Below are 12875 nucleotides of genomic sequence, written 5' to 3'. Positions count from 1 at the left end.
TTCCTCAATAAAAAGCCTTTATTTGTGTGCATAACAACTTTAAAGATTTATTAAAAGATATTTTCATGTGCACTGATTCATATGCTTCTCACAACAACCCCAGGAGATAGGCAGTAAAGGTATTGTTGCTACCGGTTGACAGATGAAGAAACCAATTTTCAGAGACATTGAGTCACCACACATCATACCAAAAGGAAGTCTGTGGCAGAGCTTGGCCTAGAATGACACCAAGCTCCTCATTTCCTGGTCTAGTGTGTTTTGTTTTCTTCACACAGTCCATTAGTTTAACCAGGTTGCATTTTGTGACATTGCCTCAATGACTTTTGTATCTCACCTTATTCCTGTTTTCCAGCTTCCCCTCCCACTACTTCCCTTGGAATACTCTGTTCTTGACCAAGGCCTCTCTCTTTCTTCCCTGAACATGTCCTCTTGCAATTTCCTGCCTCTGGATCTTTGCATTTGTTTCTACCTCTTGGTGGGCATCCACAATTTCCCAACACCATAAGATGAAGACTGTGGATCAGCCATGCTAGATGAGATCTCTCTGCCCTTGAACCCACAGAGTAGTCTGTGCATTATTGTATAGGCATTTCCATACATTTAAAATTCACTCTAATTCCTTTGTTCTGTGCTCCCACAGCATCCTGTGCTCAGTTTTCACAGTGGTTATTGCCTTCTGTTGTAGGTCTGCTTTCACCCCATGACTGTGAGCCCTCCTAGAGGACTGGCATCTTGTCTGGTTCATCTTGTCTTGGACAGCTTGGAACAGAGTAGTTACTCCAAAAAAAGCTGGGTAAATGAGTGGGTGGATTAATGAATAGTACCTAGCAGAATGCATTAGATATACCAGTTGCCAAATAATAATGGTTGGATTGAGTCTTCATCCAAATCTTATTTCTTCTCATCCTATCACAGTGGGGGCTAAAAGTGTTCTTCGTTCTGCTTCAAGGTATCATTTCCATTCATACTTTCGCTTCTATCCCATCCTGCCTCTCCGGGTATCTCACTCCATCAATTACCTTCTCTCTCCAGAATCTTTAGTCACTACCTCTTTTCTGATTGGCTCCATTCCTTGCAGTAACAAACATGCTCAGGTCTCCCTTCCCATTCTAAAAATAAGTATCTTCAACTAGATTGGTCTCCTTCTCATCCTCCACCTTGCAGTATCAAACTATGAACCTCATTGTAGAGTAATCCAGCTGGATCCTTTTGGTGAAAGCTTGAGTGTCAATATCTTTAATTACCTTTCTCTTGAGTAGGTCAGGTGGCCCACAGAAGACTCTTGAAGTTGTCGGAAATTTAGGGTCAGAGTTGGGGAAGACTGGGAGTTTATAGCTTTCAGGATACATACCTCCACTTAAACCCCGTTTTCAATATGATGCTCCAGCCCTCCACTGAGTTTGGGAACTCCCAGTCCAGAGTCCCTCTGCTTTACCCTCTCCAGGGAATGATACTCTGGTCTTCTGTTAGGTCAGGAAAAGTCCAGACCCTCAGACCCTCAGTGAGGGGATTTATAAATGTTTATACTTTTTAAACAGTTTTCAAACAACCCTCATTTTTTGGTGCCGATCCCCTCATCTGCATCTTCAGAGTTATCTTTTGCAGCCTTTGAAGATTCTTCTGGGGGCAGAAGGGTGGTAATAAATAAGGATGATTTTTGGCTTTTCCTACTTAGGGCTTAGGATTCTTAGTTTGTGGCCTTCTTGGGTCTGCTAAATCAATTACTACTCATCTATCTGTTTTTAAGCATTGAAAATGTAGTTATCTTCTTTCCTACTTCTTCAATCTTTTCAAATATTAGTTAATTTCAGTGGGCATTAGGAGGTGGTAAAGTTATATGCAGAAGTATGTGTTCCACCTTAACTATACATCATGGTGAGCACTGAGGTCTGCCTGCCTGCCTCATTCACCCTATGCACCTTTGTTACTAAGCCACTCACCCTAAAGTACCCTAAACTCAGATTGTCTCATCAGGCTCTCTGATTCATCGTGCCCCATAACCAAAAGATTGTGGATTTGGTTCCCAGTCAGGGCAGATACATATGTAGGTTGCGGGTTTGTTCATGGTCCAGGCATGGGCACATGCAAACCTGGTCTGAATGCGTATGATCCCCAGGCAATGATCCCCAGTCTGGGCATGTAAGGGAGGCTACCAATGATGCTTCTCTCTCACATCAATGGTTCTCTCTTTTCCATTCTCTCTCTCTCTCTCTCTCTCTCTCTCTCTCTCTCTCTCTCTCTGTCTCTGTCTAAAAGCAATGGAAAAAATGTCCTTGGGTGAGGATAAAACATTTTTGTAAAGATGTAATAGGAAATGTAGACAAATAAAAGAATAGGTGATTTCCTCAGAGAGATGGTAATTATAAGAAATAATCTTCATGGGGGAAGGAGATCCGAGATGGCAGAAGAGTAACCTCTACCCGGGACCAATCTGTAATTATAACTAAATTGTAGAGAAATCATCCAGGATGAATAACTGAACAATAGCAGGAAAGAAGCCTATAACCATGGAAAGACAATTGAAACAGCTTCACCACAATGCAATGAGTATGGAGTTCAGAGAAGGTGTGAGAGGCTGGCGGGGCTTCCATGGGTGGCAGTTGAAGTGCTGGAGGAATATTTCAGCAGCCAGGGGGTTCCCCTTGAGAAGTATGGGGTCCAAACCTCAAACCAGTCTTCCCAGCCCACAGCACCAGAGCCTGAAAAGAATCCAGATAACATCCAGCTGTGAAAAGCAGCAGGGTTTCTCCCTGCCAGAGACAGATGGCTGGAGTCATAGAGAGCCTTTTAAAAGGCCAATGCATAAAATTTCTTCACAGCCACTAACCCTAGGGTCTGCAAAAGGGGGAGGGGCACAGTAATCTAGAGACACTTGAGGAGAGTTTGGGGATGGTGGCTTTGGAGAGAGAACTGAGGGAGAAGTCACTAGGATCCATGTGCTGAGTCACCCCCATACTGCAGGAACCATCTTGCACAGGCAGAGCACTCCCCTCCAAGTGGTGTCAGAATGAAGGGAAGCAATAGCTCCAACCCCAGGAGGGATTCTGTCCTGCTCTGTGGTGCTTAAACCTGACTAGAGAATGCAGAGTGAAGGAGTCAGCCATAGGCTGTGGATCCCTGGTAGTCTTGAACAGGCTCTCTAAGGCCAGAAGAGGTCACCATCTAACATTACTAGAGGCAGATTCAGAAAGAAAATACAGTGGTAAATACTAGATTCTACTGAGACAAATTCCTCCATGGTCTTCATGATTTGTGATGTTTTCTTTCTTGAATAGCTTTTTGACATTCATTTCTTGTCCTTCAAATTTGTGCATGTGAAGTCATCACATTTTATATTATAGTTTACTTCAAATATTATATTTTTCTTCTCTCTTCTCTTACCCCATTATACTTTCTTATTTCCTGTTGTTATTTTCACTTTAAATTTTGTTTTATCTCTTGCTATGTTCCTATTTTGCACTCCCACTATTTCTCCCCGCTCCAGCCTCTCAAAACCATTTTCCTTGCCATTGGTCACCTCATATTTTTTTTTATCACTCTTAAAATACCCTTGTTCTCTCTCCACCTTTATCATTGTTTGGTCATTGGTTATGGATAGGGTATCATTGTTGCATTTCTGCAATTTTATTTCTCCATCTTCACTATTTTGGTATTTTAAATCTCAATTTTTACCATTTCCTCACCTACTCCAGCTGCCTTCCTTCTGTCTTTTGTTGTTTTATCTCAAATTTTAACTATTCTCTGTCAGTGTGGTTTTTATTCTTCACTCTTAGTATTCCTTTTCCTCTATCATCTCAAAATCAGTTACTTTTCCTCTGGACATCTCATAAGCTTTTCTTTCTTTTTTCCCTCTTATTCTCATTTTACCTATATTAATCATAGCTCATTTGTTGTTAATATGACATGGCAGATCTTTTTCTCCAATTTGGTCCCTATTTTTAATTAATTTATTTATTTTCTTTTTCTTTATGGTTCTCACTATATTTTTTTATTTTTTTATTTAATTATTTTTCCTCACTATATTTTTTAAAAATTTCTGTTTAACCCTAATACTTTATGCTTCCCTTCTCTTGCTCCATTCCACCGTCTTCATTTGTTTTTTTATTTATGATGTAAATTTTACTTCCTTTCTTTCTTTGCCTTGCCAAGATTTTATATTCTTATTATTGCTCCTCCCTATATGCTGTCAAAATCATTGTTCTTTCATTACTCATCTCATATTCATTTGCCCTTTCTTATAATAGTCTTAACACCTTTAAATGATTATTAATACTGGCTCATTTGCTGTCAATAGTGTGATTATGGGTGGGTTATTTTTGCAGGTGTGGGGTGTTTTCTGGGCTTTCCTTTCTGGCACCACCTTCACAATGACATACAAGACGTGGTAGGCAAAGTGGCTTTCCATCAGCCAGCCAGAGGGAAGGGCCCACAAAAGAATGACCAACAGCACTCAAAACCCAATTACATCCAGAAAATCAACATAAATGGCATGAAAGGCATCCCAAGAGCATCAAGTTCAGGAGATCAAGGAGACTGCTTCACTGAATCACACATGGATCCTACCATAGAAGTTCACGTCACAAACTCATGGAGTCAAACCAGGTCAACATAAGAAGCAGAAAGAAACAAGAAGAATATCCCTTAAAACGGGGAGACAATGAAACATCCCACAATCAAAATGGAATAGTAATCCCCAGAAAGTGTTAAATAAAATAGAGGCAAGTAAATTATCAGACACTGAGTTCAAAATAATGGTTATCAGGAACATTGATGACAAAATGTAGGTACATACACATCGCCTACTTGCAAAACCAAAAGAAGGACAACAAATTTTTTTAAAAAGTAACCATAACTCCCTAAAAATCAAACTGTAAGGAAGTTTGACAACCAAGGAGTTAAAAAAGAAGCATTCATTCAGACTTGTAGGAGGTGTGGAGACAGGCAGCTGGGGCAGAGAGGACTCATGGCAAAGTGGCAGCTGGAGGATTGGGTGGGGTGGCAGCTAGCAGACCAGGCACTCTCACATTTGAGTGCAGATAAACTGGGAGGAACAAGACAGACTGTGCACCCAGCATTCCAGTTCAGGGAAATAAAGCCTCAAAACCTGTGACCAAAAGAACCTGTGGGGGTTGTGACGATGGGAAAAACAGCCTCACAGTAGAGTTTGTTGGAGAGACCCACATTATTCTACAATGTACATAAACCCATGCATGAAGGAATTAGCACCAAAAAGGCCCAATTTCCTTGTGGGTAGCAGAGGAAGTGACAGAAAGCTGGCTGAGAGCCAAGCAAGCAGCATTGTCCCTCTCAGACCCCTCACCCACATACAGTGCCACAACACAGTTACTTGGTGTGCCCCACCCTGGCAAATACCTAAGGCTTCATCCAATACTATGCTGAGACAAAAAATATATGGCTCAGATGAAGGAATGTAACAGGCATGCTGAGACAAAAAATATATGACTCAGATGAAGGAACAAATCAAAGCTCCAGAAAAAAAATACAACTAAGTGATGCAGAGATAGTCAACCTATCACATGCAGAGTTCAAAACACTGGCAATCAGGATGCTCACAGAAATGGTTGAGTATGGTTGCAAAATACAGGAAATAGTGAAGCCTATGCAATGTTAAATAAAGGAAAATGTACAGGGAACCAACAGTGACAGTAAGAAAACTAGGACTCAAATGAATGGTTTAGACCAGAGAGAAGAAATAAACAGTCAACTAGAACAGAGTGAAGAAACAAGAATTCAGAAAAATGAGAAGAGGCGTAAAAACCTCTGGGACACCTTTAAGCATTCCAACATCCAAATCATAAGGGTGCCAAAAGGAGAAGAGGAAGACCAAGAAATTGAAAAGTTATTGGAAAAAAAATGATGGAGAACTTCCCTAATCTGGCAAAGGAAATAGACTTCCAGGAAGACCAGGAAGCTCAGAGAGTCCCAAAGAAGTGGGACCCAAAGAGGAACACACCAAGGCACATCATCATTAAGTTACCCAAGATTAAAGATGAGAGAATCTTAAATGCAGCAAGAGAAAAGGAGACAGTTACCTACAAAGGAGTGCTCATAAGATTATCAGATGATTTCCATAAGAAACATTGCAAGCAAGAAGGGACTTGAGAGAAGTATTCAACGTCATGAAAGGCAAGTACCTACATCCAAGATTATTCTACCACCAAAGATATAATTTAGAATGGAAGGATAGATGAAGTGATTCTCAGATAAGGTCAAGTTAAAGAAGTTCATCATCACCAAGCCATTCTTATATGAAATGTTAAAAGGAGTTATCGAAGAAAAAGAAGACAAAATTTGTTATTTTTTATACATTTCTATTTCTAGATAAATTATCTTTTTAAAAAAAATTTAATTCTTGTTCAAGTACAGTTTTCTGTCTTATATTCCTAGCCCTGTCCCCCCACTGCTCCCCACCTCCCACCCATTTCCGCCTCCCACCTTAGTTATTTTCCATGTGTCCTTTATACTTGTTCATGTGAGTCCATCCCCTTTTCGACTATGATTCTCTCCCCTCTCCCCTCCAGACCCTGTCAGCCTGTTCCGTATTTGAGTGTCATTGGTAGTATTTTGCTTGTTTCCTTGTTTCTCTTCTTGTTTAGATTCCTGTTAACAGTGAGATCATGTGGTATTTGTCTTTAACTGCCTGGCTTATTTCGCTCAGCATAATGCTTTCCACTTCCATCCATGATGTTGCAAAGGGTAGGAGTTTTTTTTATCCCAAATTTTTTTATTTAATTATTTTTCAAATACAGTTTTCTGTCTATTACTCCCATCCCATCCCATCCCCGTGCTCTCCCTCGCTCCCATTTCCACCCTTCTCAGTTGTTGTCTATGCATCCTTTATATATGTTCCTCTAAATCCCTCCCCTATTTCCCCTGAAATTCCCTTCCCTCTCCCCTCTGGTCACTGTCAGCTTGTTCTCTCTTTCAGTGTCTTTGGTTATATTTTGCTTGCTTGTTTGTTTTGTTTTTTAGCTTCCTGTTAAAGGTGAGATCATATGGTATTTGCCCTTCAACACCTGGCTTATTTCACTCAGCATAATGCTTTCCAGTTCCATCCATGATGTTGCAAAAGGTAGGAGCTCCTTCTTCCTTTCTGCAGCATAAAATTCCATTGTGTAAATGTACCATAGCTTTTGGATCCAGTCATTTACCAATGGGCATCTAGGTTGCTTCCAACACTTGGCTATCATGAATTGTGCTGCTATGAACATTGTGGTGCATATGTTCTTTTGGATTGGTGTTTCAGGGTTCTTAGGATATATTCCTAATAGTGGAATTGCTGGGTCAAAAGGCATGTTCATTTTCAGTTTTCTTAGAAAATTCCATACTGTTTTCCATGGTGGTTGTGCCAGTCTGCAATCCCACAAACAGTGAAATAGGGTCCCCTTTCCCCCACAACATCTCCAGCACTTGTGGTTTCTTTCTTTGTTTATGATAGCCATTCTGACTGGTGTAAAGTGGTATCTCATTGTGGTTTTAATTTGCATCTCTCTGATAGCTAGTGATATTGAGCATCTTTTCATGTGTCTCTGGATCCTCTGCATGTCCTCCTTGGAGAAGTGTCTGTTCAAGTCCTTTGCCCATTTTTTAATTGGGTTGCTCGTCTTCTTTGAGTGGAGTCGAGTGAGTTCTTTGCATGTTTTGGACATTAAAGCTTTGTCTGAGGTATCATTGGCAAATATGCTTTCCCAAACTGTTGCTTCTCTTTTTACCTTGATACTGTTTTCCTTAGCCATGCAGAAGTTTTTAATTTTGATGAGATCCCATTTGTTTATTCTTTCCTTTATAGTCCTTGCTCTAGGGGACATATCAATAAAAATATTGCTGCGTGGAATATCTGAGGTTTTCCTGCCAATGTTCTCCTCTAGGGCTTTAATGGTTTCAGGGCTTATATTTAAGTCTTTTATCCACCTTGAATTTATTTTGGTGTATGGTGTAAGTTGGTGCTCGAGTTTCATTTTTTTGCATGTAGCTGTCCAGTTCTCCCAACACCATTTGTTGAAGAGGCTATCTTTATTCCATTTTATGTTACTGCCCCCTTTGTTGAATATTAATTGACTGCAGAGAGTTGGGTTTATTTCTGGGCTCTCTGTTCTGTTCCATTGGTCTATGTGCCTGTTTTTATGCCATTACCAGGCTGTTTTGATTACAGTGGCCTTGTAATACACTTTGATATCAGGTATTGTGATCCATCCTACTTTGCTCTGCTTTCTCAAACTTGTGGCTGCTATTCGGGGTCTTTTATGGTTCCATATAAATATTTGAAGTGTTTGTTCTGTGTTTGTGAAATGTGCCATTGGTACTTTAATAGGTATTGTATTGAATCTGTAAATTGCTTTGGGTAGTATGGACATTTTGATGATGCTAATTCTTCCAATCCTTGAACACGGTATATGTTTCCACTTGTTTGTGTCTTCCTTGATTTCTTTCTTCAGTGTTGTGCAGTTTTCTGCATACAGGTCTTTTACCTCCTTGGTTAGATTTATTCCCAGATATTTTATTTTTGTTTTTGCTATATCGAATGGGATTTTTTTCTTGATTTTTGCTTCTTCTGTTTCATTGTTGGTATACAAAAATGCCTTTGATTTCTGGATATTGACTTTGTATTCCCCTATTTTGCCAAATTCATTTATTCGAGCAGTTTTTTGGTAGAGGCTATAGGATTTTCCTTGTGCAGTATCATGTCATCTGGAAAGGAAGACAGTTTTGTTTCCTCCTTTCCAATTTGAATGCCTTTTATTTCCTTTTCTTGTCTAATTGCTGTGGCTAGAACTTCTAATGCTATATTGAATAGAAGTTGTGAAAGTGGGCAACCTTGTCTTGTTCCTGATCTTAGTGGAAAAGATTTTAGTTTTTGCCCATTCAGTATGATGTTGGCTGTAGGTCTTTCATATATGGGCTTTATTATATTGAGGAATGTTCCTTCTATTCCCATTTTTATGAGTACCTTTATCATAAATGGGTATGGTACCTTATGAAAAGCTTTTTCTGCATCTATTGATATGATCATGTGTTTTTTCTTTCCTTTGTTTATGTGATGTATTACATTTACTGATTTACGAATATTGAACCATCCTTGCATCCCTGTGATGAATCCCAGGTGGTCGTGGTGTATGATCTTTTTGATGTATTGTTGGATGTGATTTGCCAATATTTTATTGAGGACTTTAGCATCTATGTTCATCAGCGATATTGGCCTGAAGTTTTCTTTCTTTGTTGTGTCTCTATCTGGGTTTGGAATTAGGGTGATGCTGGCTTCATAAAAAGAGTTGGGGAGTTTCCCCTCCTTTTGCATTTTTTGGAATAGTCTGTAAAGAATAGGTTTTAGCTCTTCCTTAAATGCTTTGTAAAATTCTCCTGTGAAACCATCTGGTCCACGGCTTTTGTGTGATGGGAATTTTTTGATTACTGCTTGAACTTCATATGGTGTTATTGGTCTGTTCAGGCTTTCTACTTCTTCATTGAATTTTGGAAGATTATATTTTTCTAGAAATTTGTCCATTTCACCTAGGTTTCCAAATTTATTGGCATAGAGTTCTTCATAGTCATTCCTTACAATCCCTTCTCTTTCTGTGGTATCAGTTGTAATCTCTCCTCTTTCATTTCTGATTGTGTTTATTTGGGTCCTCTCTCTTCTTTTCTTGATGAGCCTACTTAAAGGTTTGTCTGTTTTGTTTATCTTTTCAAAAACCCAACTCTTGGATTCATTGATCCTTAGAATTGTGCTTTTAGTCTCTATGTCATTTAATTCTGCTCTGATCTTGCTTATTTCCTTCCTTGTACTTGCTGGGCTGGGTTTGTTGTTGTTCTTTGAGTTCTTGCAGGCGTCGGGTTAGGTTGTTTGTTTGAAATGTTTCTATTTTCTTTAGGTAAGCCTGTATTGCTATGAACTTCCCTCTCAGGACTGCCTTGGCCGTGTCCCATAAGTTTTGGGTTGTTGTGAGTTCATTTTCATTTGTTTCCAGAAACTTTTTGATTTCTTCCCTAATTTCAATCTTGACCCATTCGTTGTTTAATAGCATACCATTCAGTCTCCATGATTTTGGGTGTTTTGGGTTTTTTCCTGTGGGGTTGGTTTCTAATTTCAGTCCCTTGTGGTCAGAGAAAATGCTTGGTATGATTTCAATTTTCTTGAATTTGTTGAGGTTCATTTTGTGTCCTACCATGTGGTCTATCTTTGAAAATGTTCCATGTGCATTTGAAAAGAATGTGTATTTAGCTTCTTTGGGATGAAGCGCTCTATATATATCAGTCAAGTCCATTTCTTCTAGAGTTTCATTTAATGCTGCTATATCTTTGTTGATATTTTGTTTGGAAGATCTGTCCATTTTTGACAGTGGGGTGTTAAAATCCCCTACTATAATTGTGTTGCTGTCAATATCTTTCTTGTGGTCCTGTAGGATTTTCTTTATATATTTGGGTGCTCCTATGTTAGGTGCATATATATTTACGATGTTAATGTCTTCTTGGTGGATTCTTCCCTTGAGTATTATGAAGTAACCTTCTGGGTCTCTCTCTATGGCCCTTTTTTTGAAGTCTATTTTGTCTGATAAGAGAATTGCTACCCCGGCTTTTTTTTTCTTGTCCATTTGCTTGGAACATTTGTTTCCATACTTTCACTTTTAGTCTGTGGTGGTCTTTTGACCTGAGGTGGGTCTCTTGTAGGCAGCATATGTGTGGGTCATGCTTTCTTATCCATTCAGCTATTCTATGTCTTTTAATTGGTGCATTTAAGCCATTTACATTTAAGGTTATTATTGAAAGGTACTTATTCATTGCCATTTGTGTACCTGTGTTCCTCTCCATCTCTCTCTTTTCCTTCTTTTCCTGAAAGCAGCCCTTTTAGTAATTCTTGTAGAGCTGGTTTGGTGGAGGCGTATTCTTTTAGACTTCTTTTGCCTTGGAAGCTCTTTATTTGGCCTTCTATCTTTATTGAGAGCCTTGCTGGGTACAGTAGCCTTGGTTGTAGGCCTCTGGTTCTCATTACTTGGAATATTTCCTGCCATTCTTTTCTTGCTTGGAATGTTTCCATTGAGAAGTCAGTAACCAAGCTTATTGGGACCCCCTTGTATGTTACTTCCTTTTTCTCCCTTGCTGCCTTTACGATTCTCTCTTTGTCTTGGAGTTTTGCCATTTTAAAGATGATGCGTCTTGTAGTAGGCCTCTTTGGGTTCCACCTGATTGGGACTCTCTGCGATTCCTGTATTCATGTGGGTTTATCTCTCCTCAACTTAGGAAAATTTTCCGTTAGTACTCTTTCAAATAGGTTTTCTATCTCTTGTTCTTCTTCCTCTCCTTCTGGTATTCCTATTATTCAGATATTATTATGTTTCATATTGTCTTGCATTTCTCTTAAATGCTCCTCATTTTTTCTGATTCTCTTTTCCATTATTTGGTCTGTCTGGGAGATCCTTTCTACCCTGTCTTCGAGCTCGCTTATGCGGTCTTCCGCCTCTTCAGTCCTACTCTTCATTTGTTCTACTGTGTTCTTCAGTTCTGAAATTGTGTTCTTCATTTCCTCTTGGCCTTTGCTGATGGTTTCTATTTCCTTTTTCATATTGATATAGTTTGCAGAGAGTTCATTGTAGCTCCCCTGTAGTTTCTGGTAGCTCATTGTAAGCTCTTTGAATTTCCTGATAAACAGTGCTTTGAATTCAATATCTGATAGTTGGCTTGCCTCTATTTCATCTAACATTCTTTCTGAGACTTCCTCCTTTTCTTTCATTTGGGGATTGTTTCTTTGTCTTCCCATTGCGATGCTCTTCTTGTTGACCTCAGCTTCTTAAATTGATCTGTTCCGGTTCCCTATGTTTATGGTGTGAACTTCTGTGGTAGGATACCTGTGAAATTCAGTGGTGCAGTCTCCTGTAGGTATCTTGGTGTTCTCCACTTCCACTACTCCTCTGGTTGGTTTCCAGCTGGTCAAACCTTTTCTTCTGGTCTCACTAGCTGCACTAGCCTGAGGGGCTGTTAGTGTGGCCTTTCTCATGTCTCAGTGAGCTCAAGTGGTCTCTCCAGTGCCCTCCTGAGATCCAGTCTTGTGCCACTCTCCCATGCCCCACTGAGAGTGGATTTCCCCCCAGGCTTTCCAGCCCTGGTCTGGCGTGAGGTCGTGCGCTCCCAGCGAGGCTTTCCTGGTCTCACAGGCTTGGGTGCGGACCTTTCCCTGTGCTGTGGCTGAACACACAGGGCAACCCACAATTCTCCCAAGCCAACAGCCACAGCCTGACTCTCGGTGCTTCCCAATCTGCGCTGGCTGAGTAGGGATGGAGCTGGCAACTGGCTCTCTTCCAGAGGCCCTGCCAGCTGCCCAAGACTCCTCGAGGCTATAGGGGAGCCGGTGCAGGTCTCGTGCCACAGGGAACACATGGGCGACTCTCAATTCCCCAAGCCAAGAGCCGGTGTAGGCCCCGTGCCGCTGGGGAAGCACAGGCGACTCACAGTTCTTCAAGCTGAGGGCTTGCGCATATTTGTGTTTTCTTTAATTTCCTTCTTCAGTGTTTTGTAGTTTTCTTGCTATAGGTCTTTTACCTCTTTGGTTAAGTTTTTCCCAGGTATTTTATTTTTCTTGTTGCTATAGTAAATGGGATTTCCCCCCTAATTTCCATTTCTGATATTTCATTGTTAGTGTACAAAAATACCTTCAATTGCTGAATATTGACTTTGTATCTTTCTGTTTTGCCAATTCATTTATTAGGTCAAGTGGATTTTCGTGGAGTCTATAGGGTTTTCTATGTAAACTATCATGTCATCTGCAAAGAGTAACAGTTTTATTTCCTCCTTTCCAATTTGGATGCCTTTTATATCTTTTTCTTGGCTAATCGCTCTGGCTAGGACTTCCAATACTATGCTGA

Source organism: Sturnira hondurensis, unplaced genomic scaffold (assembly GCF_014824575.4).
Source record: "Sturnira hondurensis isolate 20B ecotype Veracruz unplaced genomic scaffold, ASM1482457v3 Scaffold0011256, whole genome shotgun sequence".
NCBI classification, from domain to species: domain Eukaryota; kingdom Metazoa; phylum Chordata; class Mammalia; order Chiroptera; family Phyllostomidae; genus Sturnira; species Sturnira hondurensis.
Note: the sequence above shows the minus strand (reverse complement) of the source record.